The sequence below is a fragment of the Lepus europaeus genome, chromosome 5 (genome assembly GCF_033115175.1).
Source record: "Lepus europaeus isolate LE1 chromosome 5, mLepTim1.pri, whole genome shotgun sequence".
Taxonomy (NCBI): Eukaryota; Metazoa; Chordata; class Mammalia; order Lagomorpha; family Leporidae; genus Lepus; species Lepus europaeus.
The window spans coordinates 116073612-116096754 of record NC_084831.1 but is presented as its reverse complement, the minus strand read 5'-3'; the positions used below and the strand labels follow the sequence as shown (position 1 = coordinate 116096754).

The following is a 23143-nucleotide window of genomic DNA, read 5'->3' as shown; positions in this document are numbered from 1 at the left end:
GCTTGTTAAGCCACGGCACTGGCCTAGATTAATTTTTAATTATCCTTTTTTTTTTTTTGACAAGTAGAGTTAGACAGTAAGAGAGAGAGAGACAGAGAGAAAGGTCTTCCTTCCATTGGTTCACTCCCCCAATGGCCGCCATGGCTGGCGCTGTGCGCCAATCCAAAGCCAGGAGCCGAGTGCCTCCTACCGGTCTCCCATGTGGGTGCAGGGACCCAAGCACTTGGGCCATCCTCCACTGCCCTCCTGGGCCACAGCAGAGAGCTGGATTGGAAGAGTAACAACCAGGACTAGTACCTGGCGCCCCTAACCGGGACTAGAACCCGGGGGTGCCAGCGCCTCAGGCGGATGATTAGCCAAGTGAGCCACGGTGCCGGCCTAATTATCTTTATATACAGAAGATCAACTCTATACTAAGTAAAGATTTCAACAGTTTGCACCCACACAGACACACAACATATAAAGACTAGTTTTACCGTCAATTCTCATAGTACAACACATTAAGGACAGAGGACCTGCATGGGGAGCAAGTGCACAGTGATTCCTGTTGTCGAGTTAACAATTGACACTCTCATTTATGATATCAGTGATCACCCAAGGCTCTTGTCATGCTGCTCCACTTAAAATCCAGCTCCCTGCTAACATGCCTGGGAAAGCAGCAGAAGATAGCCCAAGTGCTTGGGCCCCTGCCACACACTGGGGAGACCCACACGAAGCTCCTGGCTCCCACCTGGCCAGCCTGGCTATTCCTGGCTGTTGCTGCCATCTGGGGAGTGTACCAACAGATGGAAGATCTCTCTCTCTCTCTCTCTGCCTGCTAATGAAATTCTATTCCTTAATATTCTTAGGGATTAATGACTGAATAAAGGTGGTGATTTTTTTTTTTCTTATAACAGCTATGGGAGGAGGCAGATTGGAGAGCGGCGAGGAACTCCATTGTAAGTGCAGTTGACTGAGTGTGACTTACAGTGCAGTATTGCTTCAGCTAGACGCTTGCACGCCAACGCCACTGCCTGCAGTTCCTCGGGCACACAAGCCGGGCAGTCAGTTACTCTCACTCGGTGACTGAGGTCTGTGGCAGCCGGAGCGACGTCTCTGAACTTTGGTGAGCCCTTGGCTCACATTGCTAATAAGCAGGGCTGGGGGTGGATTGATGGGCTTAGCAAGACAGCATCTCATCCTTTGGGGCATCAGAAGGCGTGCACACAGTCACCCTTATGCATGACAACTTCTGCACGGGGACTGTGTTTATTAGGGTTTTAGCCAACCTGTAGTGGAAGGCTGACCCTTACTCAGGTCTGCTCCTTGCCACCGAAACTTAGTTCCTCTTCCTCCCACAGCCTCTGTGCCAATTCTCAGCGGGAAGTGAAAATGAAACTATTTGGAAAGGCAAAGTAACAGAAATGAAAATAAATATTTCCATCAAAACAAGGCTCGAACACTCCAACATTTTGCTGAGCTAAGAACATCCACGAGGGCAGGGGGTTAGCCTGGCAGGTAAGTCTCCAGCTCCAGACTCCGGCTTCCTGCTGATGCAGACCTGGAGCCAGCAGTGATGGCTCAAGTAATCCGTCCCTGCCACTGGTATGGGAGATCTGGCCTGAGTTCCCAGATCCTGGCTTTAGCTCAGCCCAGTCCTGGTTCTTGTGAGCATTTGGGCAGTAAACCAGCAGATGGGAGTACGCACTGCCTCTCATATATTCTTTAAAAACCGAAAGAACATTTAGCTACAGCCTCTTTTGCACATGAGATAAATAAAGCTAACAGAGGTCAAGTAATAGCCTCACGGTTAATAAAGACAAAAAGTTAATAAACAGTGCAGAGAGATACAAAGTGGCTCCAAGCCTGATTTAGTGAGGAGTGATGGTTGTAAGATTTAACAAAAGCAAGATTATTGCTAATTGACACTGAGTATGCTTAACTCTGCGCTGTCACTCAGCAGTGTTTTCTCAGGCCCTTGGCAGCTTTATCACGTGGAAAGAGAGGGGACTGATGAAATACGGTCAAAGCCAGGCCCACCTGGGGGAAGACTGGTCCTTTGTAGTAGGGATGTGGAGAAAGTCAAGAAATAAAGCCTTTGCATCTTCATTGTGGTTTAGCACTTGGTAGGGGTAGTAGATGTTTTATGTCTGCTTTTGATTTTTTCAGAGTATGCACAGGCTTCTTGCAGTCAAAGGGGACAGGGGAGATGTTTTTTTCTTTTTACAAATATAATTTAGAGCTGGCATTGTGGCCCAGCAGTCCAGCGGGTTAAGCTGCTGTCTGCAGTGCTGGCATCCCATTTGGGCACCGGTTCAAGTCCCAGCTGCTCCACTTCCGATTCAGCTCCCTGCTAATGTGCCTGGGAAAGCAGTGGAAGATGGCCCAAGTGCTTAGGCCCCTACATGCATGTGGGAGACCCAGAAGAAGCTCCTGGCTCCTGGCTTCAATCTGGTCCAGCCCTAGCCGTTGTGGCCATTTGGGAAGTGAATCAGCAGATGGAAGATCTCTCTCTCTCTCTGTGTGTGTGTGTCTCTCCCTCTCTCTCTGTAATTTTGATTTTCAAATAAAATAAATGAATCTTTAAAAATAAAGAATATGATTTAAGATCCTGGGCAGCACTCAATAAACAGCTTTTCAAGACGCAGTATTTCAGTTCAGGTCTCCTGTTCTCCCTTCTCTCCTGATTCCAAAGGATGCTATGTCACAGCCACAATGTAAGGGTGGAGTCACGGCATGCTGTCAAGGGGCTTTCCTGGCAGTCAGGGCGTGGCTGGGTTTGTGCCCACTCCCGAGTCACAAAGACTTAAGCAGAATCCCTTAGCAGCAGCCTCAGTAAGGGGGTGACCATTGCTACGCCAGAAAGGACAGCGGTGGCTCCCAAGTCCAATCCTATTCTTTCCCATCCACACCACTGCTGGTCCCAGGCCTTGGTTCTTTTGACCTTTGAGACATCACTGTCCTCGCCATGGCCCAATCTTCAGTTCTGTGTCTACAACTTCAAGAACCTTCGTCTATGGTACCAAACTAAACAACAGAGACAAGATGTGTAGGAGTGCAAGGGCTTCCCAGGTTTGTATTACTATTCATGCGTTGTTCAGAAGTAGTATCTTCCTACCTCAGATAGCTTGTAGTTGGTTCAATTCCGAAAACTCACCCTGGGAAAAGGCCATTTTCTGTACGGCAGATGCGTGGGGCCCTTGCCTGCCTAAGCCAGTGAGTTCAAGGGTGATTTCTCTTACACACACACTCACACTGTCCACTCTCTAGTCCCCTTCTGACTTCACCTCAGAATTTGCAAGCTTCCCTCTTTAGGCAAACGCGCTTGTTTCAATATAATCACTGCTAGGATGGATCCTAACTGAAAAAGAAATCATTCCCTTCCTCTCTATCCCCTTTCAAGTTTAGATAAAAATTCAACAATTAGAACAATTTCTGTGGGTTGATTAGGAGAGATGGAGGGAGGTGATGGAGAAATATTAGGAGACAGAACTGGGTAATCTTGCTCACTTTCCTCATATGCTTCTGTTTCCTTGGAGGACTCATTTTCAGAAATTTCTTCAGAATCTTGCTCAAGAGGAACTCTTTATTTTTTTCAGCCTAGCCTGGCCAATCCTTTTTATGTTATTCTCCTATTTACACAGAGCGTGGTGTAGCCTATCATGCCTTCTCTAATGTAGCTCATGTGTTATACATGTTTCTATGATTTGAATATGGTTGTCCCCCCAAATTTATGCAGGGGTTTAGTCCCCTAAGTCTTATGTTAACAGTAGTGTGAGGGGCCAGTGCTGTGGCATAGCAGGTAAAGCTGCTGCCTGCAGTGCCACCATCCCATGTGGGTGCTGGTTCGTGTCCCAGCTGCCCCACTTCTGATCCAGCTCTCTGCTATGGCCCGGGAAAACAGTAGAAGATGGCCGAAGACCTTGGGCCCCTGCACCTATGTGGGAGACCTATAAGAAGCTCCTGGCTCCTGGCTCCTGGCTTCAGATCGGTGCACCTCCGGCCTGTTGTGGCCAATTGGAGAGTGAACCAGCAGATGGAAGACCTCTCTCTCTCTCTCTCTCTCTCTGCCTCTCCTTCTCTCTCTGTGTAACTCTGACTCTCCAATATATAAATAAGTCTTTAAAAAAAAAAGTAGTAAGAAGGTGGAAACTTAGATGTGCAGCCTTTGGGATGTGCTTGGATGGAATTGGGCCATTAGTGGGTCGTTTGGATGGAGCCCCCCAGTTGAATCATGGTGACTTTTTTTTTTTTTTTTGACAGGCAGAGTGGATAGTGAGAGAGAGAGAGACAGAGAGAAAGGTCTTCCTTTTGCCATTGGTTCACCCTCCAATGGCCACCGCGGTAGGCGCGCTGCCGCCGGCGCACCGCGCTGTTCCGATGGCAGGAGCCAGGTGCTTCTCCTGGTCTCCCATGGGGTGCAGGGCCCACGGACTTGGGCCATCCTCCACTGCACTCCCTGGCCACAGCAGAGAGCTGGCCTGGAAGAGGGGCAACCGGGACAGGATCGGTGCCCCGACCAGGACTAGAACCCGGTGTGCCGGCGCCGCAAGGCGGAGGATTAGCCTAGTGAGCCGCGGCGCCGGCCGAATCATGGTGACTTTATAAGAGAGGGAGAAGGAACAGGCAGACAGTTCACATGCACTCTGCCATGATGTGACGTAGCAAGAGAGCCCTCACTCAAGCCCGCGCCATGCGTGGACCCTCCTTGCACCTTCGCCTTCTTTTCTTCATACAGTAGCCTGCAGGAATTTTGTTATAGTAATGAAAAGCAGCCTAACACAACATGATCTGTTTTACTTTCCTAATTGGAGAGCAAGCGCTTTTTAGGAAAACACTGCTCCTGCTTTATTTGTGTTTTGCTTTAGAAAGACACCCCATCACCAATAAATACTTTAAAACAAACCCCTAAACTAATAAACACAGGGCTGAGTCGCATTTTTCTCTTCTCTTAGTCATTGTGTTTCCAGATGATGGTTTCTGTCAAAATTAGATGTGTGAAACTGACTAGATTCTGCTTTAACTTTCTGCATCTATGTGTCTTGTACACAAATATTTGCTGGATGACTTTAATTTGTATTTAAAAACTTGATCACTGAGTGAAAATCTACAAAAAAAATACTTTCCATTATTTTAATTGTAACAATGAACCCAACATACCTAACAGATGGGAAGCATACAGATTAAATAAACTAAAATAAATAATAAACAGGGGCCAGCGCTGTGGTGCACCTAGTAACACTGCCACCTGTGACACTGGCATCCCATATGGACACCAGTTTGAAACCCTGCTACTCTACTGCCATTCCAACTCCCTGCTAATGTGTCTGGGAAAGCAGTAGAAGATGGCCCAAGTGCTTGGGTCCCTGCACCCACGTGGGAGGCCCAGAAATTTTTCCTGGTTCCAAGCTATAGATGGGCCCAGCTCCAGCCATTGCAGCCATGTGTGGAGTGAGCCAGTGCATGAAAGATCTCTGTGTCTCTGACTCTGTCTCTCTTTGTATATAACGCTGCCTTTCAAATAAATAAGTAAATCTTAAAATAATAAATAATAAACCAAATTAAGTAGGTAGCTGTAGTTTCCACATATGAGGATGCATAGTGTCCACCAAAGGAGGGAGAGAAGACTGAGTTGTGGAGGGTGACCAATGCACGGAGGTGAGAGGGGCTCTGTTTTTAAAGGTGGTGAAGATTCGGTACCAGGAGGGCATTCACCATCAGACTTCAATGTGACGAATGGTTTCCTTTCCTTCAGACTCTTGCAGGTAAAAGCTAAATGCGAGAAGACTCCGTAGGGCATTGAGAGGGGAGCATGCAGGGCAGATTGCACAGACGCCACACCAGGGCCATCCCCCATGCGAGGCGCGCCTAGGCCAAGCCTGCTGTTGGCGTTCATCTCAACGCGGCGGGCAGCCCAGAGCTGTTTCACGTGCTAGCCCCCGGCTAGCGCCAGGCAGGTCAGGTCACTGGGGAAGAGTCCTGTGTCATTAGGACCTAGCAGAGAGGACCTAACACAAGGAATCAGACAGGCAGTTGAGGTCTGAAAAGACAAACGCGACACCGACGCAGCAGAGGGACAGGAACTGCAGGACGCAGCTCTCAGCCTGGGGTAGGGGAAGAAGCAGAGAGGCCGGGCTGTTGGAGCTGGGTAACTTGGATGAGGGCTCCTGTAGCTGGACTCTCACTTGTGCTGCTGCCGCGTAAGTACCTCTTGCAGCCGGGACTTAGCCCTCCTAGAGGATTCATACTCTCATGGGTACTTATTGGTGGGAAATTAAAAACATTAACAGATTAAAAAGTGAGCATATAAAATTTAAATAAACATATCAAGTAGTGGTAAGTGCTGTAAGGAAAGTGAACAGAATCAATAATACAATATATAATGACAATATAAAGTTGGAAAAAATGAAAGAAGATGGATAATTTCATACACTGTCAATATAAATAAATTGGCAAAGCCTTTGCGGAAAGTGTTTTTAGCTGATATAAACAAATTTGAACTTTGCCCAATAGGTTGATAGAGTAGGATGAGTCCTATGAAATTGCCACTATTTCACAAGTTTTAGCCTAAGAAATGAACTTGAAGATAGATCAAAAGAAATGTGTATATACTGAACACTATATAAGAAAAAGAAAAGAACCTGAGATATTTTCATAATTTCAGGAGATTCTAAGTGAGAAAAGAACTGAAAAGGACTATAATTTACTTCTCACTTTGGTGGCCCCATTGCTTGAGGCTCTGTGTTAGGTAAGGCAAGGATTCCCTCCTGCACTGCTATGAGAGGTGGCTTGCATAATTTCTATTGCTCTTTGTATCTATTCTTGGTGTCCTAAGGAACTATCCCACCTTTTCTGATTCCCAGTCCATGTACTTCACTGCCTGAGGGATCTTCCTCCGTCCTCCGTCTATAAGTCCTAGATTGGACTCTTTTTCCTTAGGAAGTTATGATTTCCACTACAGCACAATGTCTAAGTATTTTATTAAGTTTGATTGCTCTGAAGACTACTTGCCACCTAAAAATTGGGAACGTGGCCCCAAGCCAAAATTTACGCATATCATTTTGAAGCAGGAAATGTGACAGCCATGCACATAGGAAACAATGGCAATGACTGTTCCTGGATTCCACATTAGATAGGAAGGTACTGCAAAAAGTTTATGCAATAATAGAATTAAAAGATGAGTTTATTTTGGTGCAAAACGGTTTTAAAATAATGTATAGTATTTTCATAGTATGCATTTTCTATTATTTTTATGATGTCTTTTATGCTTGGATTTAAATTTTTTCCCCAAAATACATTTTAAAAAATTTCTGTATTTACTTTCATTTATTCAAAAAAGCAGAGTAGGAATGTGGGAAAGACAGACAGAGAGAGAGAGAGAGGGAAAGAGAGAGAGAGAGGAACCTTCCATCTGCTGGTTCACTCCCCAAATCCTCACACAAGCTAGAGCTGGGAGAGGCCACAGCCAATAACCAGGAACTCACTCCTGGTCTCCCGTGTGGGTGTCAGGGACCCAGGTACTTAAGCCATCTTCTGCCGCCACTCAGGGTGTGCATGAGCAGGAAGCTGGATGGTAAATGCTCATGGGACTCAAACCCTAGCATTCCAATATGGGGTACAGCTGTCCCAAGCAGCAGCTTAACAATGGTGTCACATGCCCTCACTGAATTTATCTTTTAAATCAATTTTCCCTGAACTTTTTAAAATACCTCCACTAGTGGGAGGTAGCTGATGGCCAGGGTTGCCAAGTGTTAGATTTCTCAGGTCCTTTGTAAGATAATCCCAGGATTATCTAACTGTGGGATCAGAACCACCAAAGTAGCTCTAGAATGAAAAATGATGGAGAATTTCTCTATCACTTCCTTAAAGCCAAAGTTCACCATTCTCACCCTGAGCTTTGATGCCTCCAAGTCACACTGACAGCACAGCCACTTTCCTGTGACAGACCAGCTTGGGTTATTTTAAATCCCTGCTCCTCTCACTTGAAGACACTTGATGCAAACTGCTAATGAATTCCATGTGACCTGTCTCTTATAGGTGGGTAGAAATTTTAAGAACACTGAAAAATATCAGAGTGTTCTCTCAGTTGGGGAGGAAGCTAGGTTATGCCATTTCATTCTTCCAGGTAAAGTTGAGACTGATGTTCTAGTTTTGGTGGCTCTGTGGCAGCATTCTTGACTCCCACTAGTGGATATTTAGCTCAATTGCTGGCCAATATGCACACATCCATCTGTCCACCAGCTCCTCCTACTGCATAGTAAAAGTAATGTTTAATTTTATATGATGTGACTTGATTATCTTTTCCAAAGTAAGGTCTTTGTGTGTGTGTGTATGTGTGTGTTAGTTACCACACAGGGAGTTCAAAGGAATAATTTGTACTTCAGGATGAAACTTTTGACATTATTATGCAGCAGCTGGATGACTTAAGAAAAAGGGGACAGAAAATCCTACAGTGAAAGTAGAATTTGTATTTGGAGTGATCTGGGGGTTTTCACAGTGGTGGGACTGATTGGTACTCCCGCTACTTTCCTCAGCAACTGGATGCTGGTTTAGAGTCACAGCTGTAAAACATGACCTTATTCTTTTGAGGGATTTGGTATATTTTAAAAGTTCATGATACATTTCTAGCAATAGTGCTTAGGATATTTATATTAATCTTCCTTCTGAAAACAAATAAAACTTGGACAAAAAATATAAAACATTTTTAAAAGCGTTGTTAACTGAAACAGTCAATGTCTGGTTGACTGGTCAACCAGGATTTAAACCTGGAAACAACCAGTGGGCTGCCTGAGCTGGATGCACACAGCCCAAGTTTGGTTAAGGGTGCTATACTGTCTCACACAGTGGGTGCACGCATTGAATCAGGTTTATATGTGGCAGATGTGTGTGTGGTTATTAATCACATGGAAAAGTAAAGAATGCCTTGGAACACTACCATGTAACAGCTAAGGAACTTGATTGTTGATGTAAAAGGGGTGCACTACATTTCCACATTGAATGCTATCTACCCAAAGGGAGAGGCAAAAGTGGAGTCCCCACTCACTTGAACCACAAGGACCACTGCTTCCTAGGGTGCAGTAGATGCTTCCTTGCCCAAGGCTCACCGAAGGTCATGCTCTCTGGGCACCAGCTGCAGGGCATCAGCATAGCAAGGACAGCAGCCCAGCTGACTTAGCTCCTGCAGTTACTATCTAAGTCCACAAGCTCCCCCTTGTGGTCAGCTGTCAACTTTCAGCTGCATGCCGTGACCACCAATGGGTGCCATTCTTGTGCTCTTGCTCTTACACATAGTTGGAACACGAAGAGATCCAAGCTATGGATTACTATAAAATGCATTATAGCTCATCCTAATTGTCTAATAACATGATTCTGATTTGCCTTTTTGTTTCCATTTCTTTTTTTGTGAAAAAATATACAAGGATTCTGAAAAATTTAATAATTATTTATTTATTGAAAGAAGGAAGAGAAAGAGAGGCAGAGGGAGAGGGAGAGGGAGAGGGAGAGGGAGAGGGAGAGGGAGAGGGAGAGGGAGAGGGAGAGGGAGAGGGAGAGGGAGAGGGAGAGGGAGATATCTTCCATCTTATGGTTCATTCCCCAAATGGCCACAACAGCCAGGAGCCAGGAAATCCATCCTGGACTCCCACATGGGTGGCAGGGGCCCAACACTTGGGGGCATTGTCTGCTGCCCTCCCTTGTGCTGTAGCAGAGAGCAGGACCCAATGCGGAGCAGCAGGAACCTGAGCCAACACTCTGAGATGGGATGCTAGGACTGCAAATGGCGGCTTAACCAGCTGTGCAACAATGTGGGCCCCAGGATTTCGAAAAAATTTTGTGCACCAAAATAAGCTTCTCTTTTAATTCCATTTCCCCCACGAACCTTTGAAGTACCCCCACGTGTGACTTCTCAGTTGCCAAATGCCTTCCTTATCAACGGTCAACAGGAGGAGCTATTAGAACAGAATGAATGGTTTCAACCACCCTGCTAGACATCAAACATGGGCCTCTCTCCCTCTTGACTTTGCCCAGAACCCCAAGAAGGTAACAACCATTTCCCTGGCCTCTGTGTTTTGGCGTCACCTCAATTCCTGTGTTTCCCATGCAAACGCCAAAGCTGCAGAGTCTTCCTGTTGCACCCTCAACCTTCTGAAGCGAGCAAATTTGGACAAAGTGGCTGGAGATAAGGGGACACAGTCTCCACTTCAATATGGCCACGTTTGCGGACAGTGACCGCTGTGGCCCAGCAGCTGCGGAGGTCAGCTCTGAGTGAGCAGCAGCAAAACCCCATGAGCTCCCCACTGCCTGGAGCATTCCCCAGGGCTCCCCCTGCACTTCAGCTTCTCTCGCATTCCAAACAGCTTCTACTCCCTCTAAGTCAGAAGTTCTGAATATTCTCTTTATGAAGTCACTTGCAGTTGTCTGATTGTTAGAAAAGGTTAACAATTAGTATTCAAAAGAAAAATTGACTTCTTAAGGGTCAGTGCTGTGGCTTAGTAGGTTAAGCCTCCCCTGAATCCTGACTGCTCCACTTCTGATCCAGCTTCCTGCTCATGGCCTGGGAAAGCACTGGAAGACGACCCAAGTGCTTTGGCCCTTGCACCCATGTGGGAGACCCAGAAGAAGCTCCTGGCTCCTCGCTTCTGGCTTCAGACTGGCCCAGCTCTGACCATTGCAGCCATTTGGGGAGTGAACCAGCGGGTAGAAGAGCTCTCTGATTCTTCCTGTTTCTGTCGGTAACTCTGCCTCTCAAATAAATAAATAAATCTTTAAAGAAAAATTGACTTCTTAGATACTAGGTCCCTAAAGATACCTTAAAATCTCATTTTGACGATTTGTGAGGCTGTACGGATAGCACTATTCTCCTTTCTGGTCCAGTGTGCTGTGTAGAAGAAAGATTTATGGATTGGTAACCTAAGGGAGACGGTAAGACTGAGTTTCTCAAGTCTCCTACCAGGGGTGTATTCATATGCGTGCTGACCCTAGAAAACCAGCTGACTCTGGCATAATAAGGAATAGAAATCTTCTGGCCTTTTTTCTAAACTCATTTCCAAAGACAGAAACACACTGCAGTTATTTTCCATACGTGAGGACCCTGCGCTTACAGCTACGGTCACCGTGGCAAGGTTGTACACGGCAGCGTAGCAAGGAGATGAGTTCCAAATGCTCCGCGCCAGAGACACACGCGGCGCTCACTTCCACCTCGGAGGAAGCGTGTTTGCTGCTGCTCATTGGCAGCATTGATCCTTCCGCGATCAGCGCCCGGACCCAGACTCAAGGCTGCCGAGGCAACGTGAGGGCGAACCCTTCACGGATAGCCTGTGTCCCCCAAACGCTGCCCGGCTTATTCTTTCTCCCTTCTCCTTAGCTGACCGCAGCACCGCCAAACTTAACTTTACGATAAAGACTTTAGCAGAGATAGTAAGCAAGGTGACCCTGGAGGCGATCAGAGAAGAAGACAGTCATTTGCTATCAATCCTGGGTAACTCAGGTAAGAGATTATAGAGGTTTGCTACTGAAGCGCCAATGTTCTTCCGTTAAGGTGTCCTGTGTAGCTCATAGCACATCTGAGAGTCCCTGGTGCTGTTTTCCCCCACCCCCACTCCCAGCCTTCTTTCCATTGTGGTCTCCATGACACCACCGGGCCTGAGTACCTCAAGCAGGGTCTGGAATCGGTCTGGGAGCAGTCAGGGCCTAATTCCCTCTGAAAGCTACACATTTTGAGCTGAGGAATCCCTGTGTGGAGGCCTCTGTGCTCTTGGAACACCTCTGAGTGCTGGCCACTAAAATTCTTCCAAGACCCAGTCTCAGAATGCTGGCTCGAGAAAACTCCCTAGGGGCCTGTTGGTGGCCTTCACCCAGGGGACCAACGGGGCAAAGCTGAAACGTACGCGGGCCACATGTGCTGGCACAGTGGCTTGTTTTTGTCCTTACTTCCTGATTGTCAGGAACTACTGGTAACTTGAGCATCTCGAATATGTACCTGTGTATCAAGGAAGGCAGGGTGCAGTGTGAAATGGCAGTGACTGTAGACAGCCCAATAATTTAATTTGTAAAGATCACTTATTTGAAAGGCAGAGTTACAGAGAGGGGGGGGAGAGACAGACAGAGAGGTTCCCCAAATAGCCACAACAAGCCCAGGCCGAAGCCAGCAGCCTAGAACCCCCATCCAGGTCTCCCAGGTAGGTAGCAGGGGCCCAAGGTCTTGGGACATCTCCTGTTGCTTTCTCCAGCACACAAGCAGGGAGCTGGGTCAAAGTCGCACAGCTGGGACTCCAACCATTGCTCACATGGGATGCCGGCATTGCAGGTGGCAGCTTAATCCACTGTGCTACAACACTGGCCTGGAGAGTCCAGTAAATTTAAATACTACTTTTAAAGTGCTGGCCTCATTTTTTTTTTTTTAATACTTTGTTTCTTAGAGAGACAGACAGCTCCCATCTGCTGATTCACTCCCTAAATGCCCATAATATCCAAGCCTGGGCCAGAGCTTGATGAGATCACAGCCAGAATCCGGGAACTCAGTCAAGGTCTCTCGAGTGGGTGGCGGGGACCAAAGAACTTGAGCCATCACCTGCTACCTCTCAGAAGGCTGGAATTGTGAGCAGAGCCAAGGCTCAAACCCAGATACTCTGATGTGGGATGTGGATGTCCCAAACAGCCTTTTAACTGCTGGATCAAACACTTATCCTTAAACACTGTTAATTATCTGAAAATAAATAGTTGGATGAGGTTGCAAGCAAGCTTTAAAGAAGATAGGAAGGCCTGATTGGGCCAGCAGGAAGGCTGGAGGGGAGAAGTGTAGGAACAGGTTGTAGTGATTGAAACCCTGAGGACGGTGCACTAGTCCTCAGGAGATGCTGTCTGTGCCTGAGTCTGGCCATGGAGTGTTGATGGGGACGGTGGTGTGTGGCAGGCAGACAGGGAACTCACTGATGTGACTCTGACACGCTTGTGAGCCATTACCTTGAGGATTAGAAGTTGAGAGTAGGAAGTGCAGGTTTGTGGTTCGGAGAGAGATGTGGGGATAAACAGATCTTGTTGATACACATGGACGGTGTTGGAGGGTGGACCGGCCAGAGCTGGTGTGTGTGTTGGGTGCTGGACAGGGTCAGCCAGAAGCCAAGCTGTGCAAGCTCAAGGTGAAGGTGGACTTCCTTGCTTGAGCTCAGGTGTTTGACTCAACGTGGACCTTGTTTGGCTTCTCAGCAAGCATCGCACGATTACACCTCAGCTTCCTGCCTTTCAGAAAACCATCATGCCCCCAACCCGACATGTAGGGCAGCTCGCCAGGTCCTCCTCTTCGCTTTATTTTCTCAAGAAAAACTGGTAAAAATAAATCTCTCCACATATGAACTACATCAAAAGACCAATATGCTAAATTTTATTCATCAATATTTCTTTCAAGTAGTCTGCTTCTTCAGTAGCTAACAAATCAAAGCACACAAACTTGAGAAATTGGGTTCTCTTGAATGATCAAACATTGAGTGCAAGCATTATTGACCTTTTTACACCTCATACCCATTCAAACATCTTATACACCTTCTAAAGCAGACACAATATTATTATAATGATTGTAAGACTCATCATTACTGGTACACACACAAAAAAACAAACTACAAAGTACAGCTCCATGGACCAAAATTTGTTTCTTCCTTATCTCTGTTTACTTCCTTTTTTCTGTTTATGCTTTAAATTTCTTCCCTGGGTTAGAATTTTACTTACCTAACCCTACCTTCTAAGAACCTTCTAAGGCAACAATTTGAACTTGACCGTGAGAAGCAAGCAAACTGAACGCATTTCTGATTTCTACTATAGAGATCTGTTTTGCAAACTGGAGAGGGCCTGGCAAATCAGCTATTTTTATATGTACAGTTTTGTTTTGTATAAATCTCCTATAAAAACTGTTTGATTGCTTTTGTGAGCTTTTAGTCAGCACTACCTAAAACCTCTTGTGGAACAATTTTAATCTTTGGGGCTATTTCTACTGTATACTTCTTTAGGAGCCAAGCCCTACATGTGCATTGGTGGTTCAGTGGTAGAATTCTCGCCTCCCACGCGGGAGACCCGGGTTCGATTCCCGGCCAATGCAGATTTGGTTTTTCAATTTCCTGAGTTACCCAGGGTTTTTACGCTTATACTTTGCGAAACTGCACTGCTCAGGTAAGCGTTGGGGACCTAGGTCGAGGCGGCTCTATACCGAGGACACGTCCCACTTGCAATGGAAGATAATCTCAGTCACTCAAGAGTCCGCTGCAGTTTTGAATGTTGGGTCCTAGAATCGCTGTCAACCGTCTGCTGGACTCCCGAGCGGATCCCTGAAACTCCCAAGAAGCCTGAGGTCCCCTATTGGCTGTTCCGTGGGCTGGTCGGACCGCGCAGACGCAGAAAAGCTCACAAGGTTCTGGATTGGGAGGAGCCGCGGGGCGGGGCAGCAGCCGTCGGTCCTGGAGGCCAACCGGGAAGCAGGGATTGGGGAGGACCCCGCGCGGAGCCGTCCAGGAACTGGGGCCTGTGCCCCAAACCCGGTGAAACCGATTTGTTGGCCTCAGCGGACAAGCGGCTGCTAGGAAGGATTGCGCGTTCCTGGCAATGAATTTCAAAAGGTTTTAAAAATAAGGAAACATGAACTACATGATCTGGGAACTGCTTGTTCTGTGTTTTTATGGCTCTTGGCGCATAGAATCCTCCTGGGAACGATTCCAATTGAAATGTAATGTGTGTGCTACTGCATTTGAGAAAGAATAATTTTCTCCCCCCCCCCCTTTTTTTTGGCTGCGAATAGATAAAATCTAAGCCTCTATTAAAGCCGACATTTCTGTTTTAAATAATACATTCATTTATTCACGTTTAAAGGTTTCCTTCTTCCGGAATCGCGGTTTCCTACAGTTTGTTTGCAAATTAATGATGCTGTAAGTCTTTAGCTGCTGGCAATACTGTGTTTCAATCATCAGAATTGTTTTCTATTTTGTTTTAACTTATTTGGGAATCTTTATAGTTCTTGAATAAAAGTTGTAATGTGACACATACTTTCTTATTCTTTAAAACATTTCCTCTATACAGGAATCAGGCTTAGAAGAGCAATCTAGGAGATTTGACTTACAAAAACAAAATTGATAGATTTCTTATGTGAGAGGCACACAGGCAGAGCCCATTAGGTTTTAGGGAAAATCAACCCAGACGATCAATGGCAAGGTGACATCACAGTAACATTATTAGATTTTAAAGATACAGAAAACACCTGAGACTTGTCCAGGAAGTGCTGTGAAGTAAGTTACAGAAGCAACAGAATCAGATAGGCACCCACATCCAAGGCAACATCACAGGAGGGCCGCATTTTCAAGAAACTGTTGGGAAGAATGTGCATGTCCACCTCTTTCCAAGGTTCAAGGTAAAGGAATGGCTCTTGTGGTCTGGTGACCTTGAACTTCTGCACATGGGCACATAACCATAGACTGACCAAACGTTGGCAGAGGGGCCCCCCTGGATCATGGAAGGTGGGCACTTGTGTGAGGAGCTGTCAGAGGGGTATTTCTCACTGATCTCTTGCAGGAGGCACCTTGGCTTATAGCAGGCTACCAGCGGGCAGTTTCTCACCTGTCCTCTTGGTTCCAGTACACCATGGAAAAACGCAACCTGCCTCTCCTCTTTGGGGTACATCTCCAGACTCTTTAATTGCATCGCTGCAATATCAAATTGGCTCTTTCACCAGGGGACAACCCAACACTTGTGTCGCCCAGTCATCTGGTGCCTCTAGTTTGGTGTTCTGCTGTGGAATTACGGTGTGGGGAGCTGAGCACACGCTCATCTTGTTTATGCCATGTGTATGAGTAATGAGCTGCCTCAGTGCCTTGGCGCTCCTTGCCCATCAAGGCCATGGAAGTGTGACAGGTGCATTTGGTGTTGTACTGTGGCTTAGGGATTCCCTGACCCATGGATGAATTTGGTGCTGAGTGTCAGGGCAGCCCCATCACCATTCCTTCCTAGAGAAGAGACTCGAGGTACTGTGTGGGCCAGGTTAGGGGACATGACAAAGGTTTCCAGGGTTCAGTTCCATATGGTCACCCCTCAGTGGTGGGGGGGTGCAGGGAGTAGGGGTCTTATTGTCGTCCTGCACCCTTGAAAGACAAAAGGTGACACATGAGGATTGAAATCAGACAATGGCACTTTAGCAGTTGCTAAAATTTGGTTGAAACTGAGTAGCTGGCTGTGGTGGAATGAGAAGGCCATGCCAAGATGGCCACTGGCAATGGAGCCTGCCTGGCAACAGGCTGTGATTGGATGGCTTTGGAAACTGCCTGGCAACAGGCTGTGATTGGTTAGGGCATAAACCTCCCCTTGACCGGATTGGCTGCCTTGGTTATATAAGCTGCTGTACCAAATGAAATGAAAGAGTCTGCAAGCTGCTCACCTGTGGCCTGTTTTCACCCAGTTCCTGGGGTCTGTGTGGTGACTCCGCGCCTCTTGCACCCACTGTGCTACTCCTCTCAGAACAAATCCACAGCAACAACTGGCCTCTTGAAGCCAAGGGCAGTTGTACAGCTGTGCTCCTTGTTGAGTGGCCCCCGGTCTGGGTCTCCACCCCTCCCCTTTCTCTCATCAGAACTTAGGCACTTTAAGGAAAGAAGCCCCCAGGCTGCTCCAGCTGACCCCATGCCTGCCCACACACCCCTGCCTGACCTGGGCTCCCAGTAAAGGCCATCAAGTGACCACCCAGCAGCTGATGCTGCCGTTCCTCAAGGGCACGTTAAGCTCCCCGGCCTGTGTCCGCTCTGTGTGAGACAGAGTGACGTCAACCGGCAGAGCCTGGATACAACTGGTGAGAAAGGGAAAAAGGTTCAGGGCACGAATGAGGCCTCTGAGCCCATTCAGTGTGTAGCTGGGAAATGTGTGATTGCAACTGAAGAGTTAAACGCTTGAGGTATCAGAAGGGATCCTGGGTTCAGGGCATTGTCACATATAAAACGCACTAAAGGGGTCAATTCCCTTAACATTTGCCACAATGGAGGGTTGAAATCCGGAATGAGTGCCTACAGCCTGTGATGCCTAAGGTTCACTGTACAAACCGTGGTCTGTTGGTTGCAAAGGCAGAACCTGAACTCTCATGAGCTCTGGCTGCCATGTTCTCAGATTTCTGCTAGGAGACGGATAAACCTCACCAAGCCCAGCAGCTCACTTGCTGAGCAACGTTCTTAGGACTGTGTTGATGAATTCATGGTGCTCACTTCCTTTTTATCCTCTGGTGGACAAAAAGCAAAGCAAAGTAAAGCAAAAAAAAGCTATGTCTTTTAAGGTGTCAAGGACTGTATATCTGGTACAGAAGCCACCACTGCATGACAGACTGGCACTGCATGTACAAAGTTTGGCCCTTTGCTTTAAAAGAAATCAGTGTGAATGGTATTCGATTTGAAATGTCATATTTTTTGTTATTTATTACATTATTAATTTCCTTAAGAGAGACAAAAAGTTGTAGAGAGATTGATGGTGAAGTGTAGAAGATTCCCTCCACTAATGTGCTGATCAAAAAGAAGTGCCCACTGAAATGAAAATTAAAAGAATTTAAACAGCCCCCTGACCGGGACTAGAACCTGGTGTGCCAGCACCACAAGGCGGAGGGTTAGCTTAGTGAGCCGCGGCACCGGCCCTCTGTATGATTTTTAAAAACCTCCTCTGAGGACCAGCGTTGTGGCCTAGCAGGCTCAGCCTGCTATGCTGGTCTCCCATTTCCCAACTGGAGTGTAGCTGATAGATAACAAACATGCAGAGAAAAACATACCCTTAGCAGCAAACAAAGACTTCCCTGACCGGGAATCGAACCCGGGCCGCGGCGGTGAGAGCGCCGAATCCTAACCACTAGACCACCAGGGAAACACACAGAATTGTGTTATCTTTATCCACCCCATAGGATAAACTTCACATTCTCTACCTGAAATTTTCATCAACCTTTTCTTCTGCGGTTTCTTCTCTCGCTGCTCCGGGAAATTACTCAGAAGTCCGTCCCCTCCCTGCTTTCTCCAAATTGGAAGCACCCTGAGCGCCCCAGCCCTCGCCCAGGCGGCGGAGCTCCGGGAGGCTGCAAGTTCCGGAGCGAGCGCCTGCAGCTGCACCTTGGCCAAGAGGCGGCGCGGGGAGCAGCGGGCGCCGCAGTCAACGACAACTGCATCATTCTATACGAGGACGCTTCAAAAGCTTCGTGGAAAAGTAAAGTTAAAAGTGTTTTCGTGCAAAAACCACAAAGCTCAGAAATCCATGCATTTTTACAACACGAATTTTCCATGAAATTTTGGAGACTGCGTGTGTGTTCACACCAATAACTCGACCCCGCTCCTGCACAACCCACGTTCCTTCAGTTAGGAGATCGCGTTTCCTCCTTGGTTAGTTGCAGACTTCGAGGGGCACAATCCCTCTCGGTTTGGGTCTCTGCATTTTGGCGAGCGATTCTGCTGCTAGAGGTGTGAGATGGGTTCAACTCGGATCTACTGCTCGCTCAGTTCTTGGGATCTGGGCCCGTGGTCGCGGCATCAGGGCTGGGGCGCGCGCTGCACTTGGCTGTGGCTCTGCAGGTGCGCGGGCCGCCGGCCGGGGTTTGCGGCCCCTCCCGGTGCGCGCAGCGCTCGCGGCTCCCCTGGGTCCCCCGTGCCCTCAGGAACGTCCAGGGCCAGTGGGAGCTCGGGAGACGTCCGGGCAGGGAGCGACCAGTAAGGGAAGGGCAACCGCCCTCCGGCGCCGCGGCCACGAGGAGGCAGGGCCTGCTCACCGGGGGCTGAGCAGCGCTTGACCTTGCGGGGCTAGAGCTCTCCCCGTGCTTTCTAGGAAGCCCAAGGGGGCAACTGGTAATTAAAAAAAATAAAAAGAATCGGATGCTTAAACATCCACCTGCGACTCTGGCATCACAGAGGTTCACAACAAAGTTCACAGCCAAAAGTAGGAATAACCCAATTGTCCATCCGTGGTGCTCTGTCCACATCCGGAATAACACCATCAATAGTACCAACATAAGACAAGGCATGACATGGAGGCACCTCAAAAACTGTATGTTGCACAAAATAAAAGATACAAAAAATGTATTTGTTTATATGAACTTCCAAAAGTGACATTAATGTGAGGGCGATGATAGAAAGCAAAGTCTGCTTAAGTAAGGGGCAGGCGAGTGGCATTGCCTGGAAAGGCTGACTGACCTTCCTGGAGTGATGAACTTGTTCTCACATTTATTACCTCTAGGTGCTGGTTCCATTTGCCAGAATCCATCCAGCTGTATACTTAAGATCTTTGCATTTTATGTAATTATCCTTCAATAATGAACTAGCAGCATAAACACTGAGGTGAAGTGGGGGATGGCATAGAATTCAGGTTTCCTCGTGTTAGGTTTTTCAGCATTAGGTTCTGCTTGTTTCACAACACCCTGCTGAATGTGAACTCATAAAAAGAGCGCTGTCGCTGTGTCTAAAAGTGCTCACTGACAACTGAAATATCTCAACCAGAAAAACCGTGATGACCTCACCATTACAAGATCAAGAGGCAGGCAAAGTCCCCAGAGGGTGGGCGCTTTGCGTTTGAGGGTACTTCCTGCGCATGCTCAGACTGGGCAGTAGGTTATGCACTCGGCGGGGGAGGGGTTCTTTGACCTATGACCATATCATACCCACTCGTGGTAAATCCTGCTCTCTGGCCACAAACTCGGGGCATAGAGAGTTCAAGAACTGAAAAAAGAGAAAATCCAACTTATAGCAACTCTTAACCCAGAAAGAACCCAGACAGTGGCACAGCTCAGATTGGGACAGTGTTGTTGCAGCCCAAAGTGTGAGCACCAACCATAAGGGATCATGGGCCCCACGAGCCTGCTCACAGCCACTGTGCTTCCTTTAATGTTTTTGGCGTGGAGACACCCACAGTATTTTCCTGTTTTGTTCTTGCATTGCTACAGGCTCTTGTTTTTTTCTCCTTTTCATGTCCTTTATTTTATTTTATTTTATTTTTTTATTTTCTTCAATGAGAATGTGGCCTGTGTCTCTCCGTAAGTCTCCTGGGAAGGTTTATCCTTGTCCAAGCTTTCCATGCTCTTTTCCTCCTCCTCACAGTTTCACAGTTCCCTTTTGGGGGTGCCGGTTACTGCTCCCATCCACGGACCCAGTGGATCCTTCGGATCTCATCTCAGTTGGGTACCTGGGGTTCGAGCAGCACAGATGATGCGTTGCAGGCTCCCTCTTGTCTGCCCCAGAGCACATCACAGGCTTAGAAATCAATGGAACAGAATAAAGCCTTTTAGGAAAGAATTTCTCCCCTTGCAAAACTTTTCATTTTCCACTCTCAAAATTTTTCAAAGCTAAAAGCTAACCATGCCTGCATGGCAATAAAGGAAGAGCAATCTAAGGAGACAAGGAAAGGCTCCTTATTCAGAGCTTGCTAGAGCTAGGGAGCCAGCCAGACTTGGGTGTGGACTTTGGCAGACCCCAAGGCAGGCAAGAGAAGCTGGAAAGCTTTAGAGTGGAAACCAAGGGACGGCTTCCAGTATCCCTTCGATGGGGACCCTTGGCAAGGGAAAGCCGCAGGTGTGCTCCCTCTGGTGGGCATCCTGAGTCATTGACTAGGTGTGCGTATTTGGCTTTCTCTGGTCCTAAGTTGCAAGTGAGGACACACATTTGGGAGGCTGTCAGTCACTTAGCATGTTCTGGCCACATTCGGAGCCAACTGCTACAGAAGTTCTTTTTCAGCTTCTTGGAGACAACAGTCTGACTTCCTACAAGCCCGGCTTGTAGGTTGTGAATGAGGCCGGTATTTGTTAAGATCACCTGGCCATTGCCTGTTGGCATACTCAGTCTCTCAAATATATTAATTCAGCAAGTCCTAACTGAGCCTCCTGAGAACATCTTGTCCCATGGGGCCGAGGACCAGTGTCCCCAGAGCCATAGCTTCTGAGGCAGGAAAGGGGTAGGGTGGGGGCAAAGGTCATTGGCCTGCCCTTCCTAATGTCACCTAATGCATGAATTTCAAACATGTCAGCTTCAATCCTTGCTCTAATGGCTTCATTTTTCCTCTGAGTCTTTGCAACTTACTTAGACATACTGCAAAAGTGGGGTGATCCTGGGCAGCTAGAAATGTTCACGTGTGTCTCTGTGGCCCAATTGGTTAGCGCATTCAGCTGTTAACTGGAAAGTTGGTGGTTGGAGCCCACCCAGGGATGTGCTAGCCTTTGGATGACTTCTCTGGTTGTTCCTGTAGATTAGCCTTCATTAAGGCAACTACTTCACCTACCCTCTTGTCATCCTGTGGGTACTTCTCACCCTTCCATCCATCAGAAGATCATGCGGTTGGGGGAGATGAGTGACAACCTGACGTCACCTGTGCTGAAGAGCACGGCCATAGGGTGGGATCTTGCTTCTTTTCTTGTGTAGCGTTAGGTTAGTAATACATTTTTTGTACCTCAAAATTTTTCAACCATAATAAGGTACTTGGCTCAGTAATTGCTTGATGGGTAATGGAATCCATAAACTCAAGATCATCATTATGGTTATTCCCTGCATTATTTTCTTCTGGTGAGGGGGAGTGAAGAAAAGAGAATATGTAATCTTTTGCAAACGAGAGCACAGCAGTCTTTCAAATCGCAGTGATAGTTCTCAGACAAATAATCAGGTCCTTGCTGCTTGCTGCCCAAAGGCAAAGGCATTTGTTCAGCAGCTAGCTTATATGTCCATTTGCAAAGTTTCTGTAACGTAATGACTTTAAACCCTGATTCCCAATAATATTATTAACATATCAGTCCTAATTTTAAAATTCCTTGAAAAAATAGACCTGGTCCCAGATGGTATCCAGGAAAATGAATTTGAAAACCAGTCACCAGCTCCTTGGGAAAGGGGAGTTTGGCATGGGTCATTTCTGCATGATTTATCTTGCAGGTGCACCATCATTTCACAGTGATAATGAAAGCAGCAACATGTTGACACTGTTTCACCTCTTCAAGAACATAAGATGTGGGCAAGGCCACGAGTTTAAGCTTTTGGGTACAGGTAGCTGGTGGCAATGCTTTTCCTTCTAAAGTTTTGTTTTAGTTTCAGCTTGACTCCACCTTAACTCCTATATTCCCCCTTTGTTACCTTTTTCCTAGCAAACAAGGTTGATCAGTCACTCTGCAGGTAGGCTCTCTTTGCTCCCTGTTGCCAGGAGTAACTTGGTCCATTATTGGATCTTATCTGGTCCCATGCTGGAGTCCATCACTAATAATACCTTAATCACTTCTGCAAGTGAGAGCCATCATCTCCAAGCATCAGGCCAACATTACCTCACTAGGAATTGTTCTGTAGAATTCTGACAGGCACTCGGCACAAAGTTTTTTTTTTTTTTTTTTCTTGTTTGATCTCTATTAGCAGTTTCACAAATGTGTTATTTTTCAGAGTTCTGGAAATTCTTGGTTACTCCATTGATCTTTCATGAGAAACCTGTCTTCTTGATGCTGATGTTTATTCCATCTCACACGCATCCATGAGTCCAGCAAGGTGTGTGACATCAGTTTGAACCTTGCTGCTGATTCTGATCAAACAATGCATCCATGTCTTCTCTACCTCCTCTCCAGCCAGTGTATATTTCTCAGGAAGATGATGAAAGGTAGATGTCCCTTAGGTTGTGGGGACCAGGCAGAGAGCAGGCTAGGAGCCACGTGGAGTTAGGTTCAGCCACAGGTAGCGGAGCACGGGCAGGAAAGCAGGGGGTGGCCAGAAGGCTGCACACCCAGAGGCACAAGACAACAAGCCCCTGCATGATTTTTTAAAAAAGCATTTCTTCTTTTGTTTGTACCATTAGCTAACCCTTTACATATTGTTTTGAAATTCACTTGATTCCAAGATTTTATGATCACAAAGAATGCTCTAGTTGTCATTGTTGTATACAAAGAATTATATAGGGTAGTATATTGGAAGTATAATTGCTATGTCATACTGGTTATAGAATTTTTTTTAGTTAAGTAATAAACTCTGTAAATTTGCCCTCCCTGGGGGTGGTTGCCAATTAATATTCCAATTTGCTTTTCCAATGCAGAGAGTCCTTTTCTTTACCTACTTGCTAGCACAACAAACTCTCTACACATGCATCTGTGGCATTCTATGGAAGGGAGTGCTACCTTCCTGACTCTATTTGGGGGAGGTGTGATGGATGATCCAAGGTAACTTCAAAATCCATG

General features: G+C 46.9%; 2 non-coding genes across 2 annotated transcripts; one reads left to right on the top strand and one right to left on the bottom strand.

Annotated features, from left to right (window-relative positions):
* The first annotated feature begins 13994 nt into the window (after positions 1 to 13994).
* TRNAG-CCC (transfer RNA glycine (anticodon CCC)) lies at positions 13995 to 14065 on the top strand. The gene has a single exon. It is a non-coding gene; the product is annotated as a tRNA-Gly (tRNA).
* Positions 14066 to 17769: 3704 nt separating this feature from the next.
* On the bottom strand, positions 17770 to 17841 carry TRNAE-CUC (transfer RNA glutamic acid (anticodon CUC)). The gene has a single exon. It is a non-coding gene; the product is annotated as a tRNA-Glu (tRNA).
* Positions 17842 to 23143: the final 5302 nt, after the last annotated feature.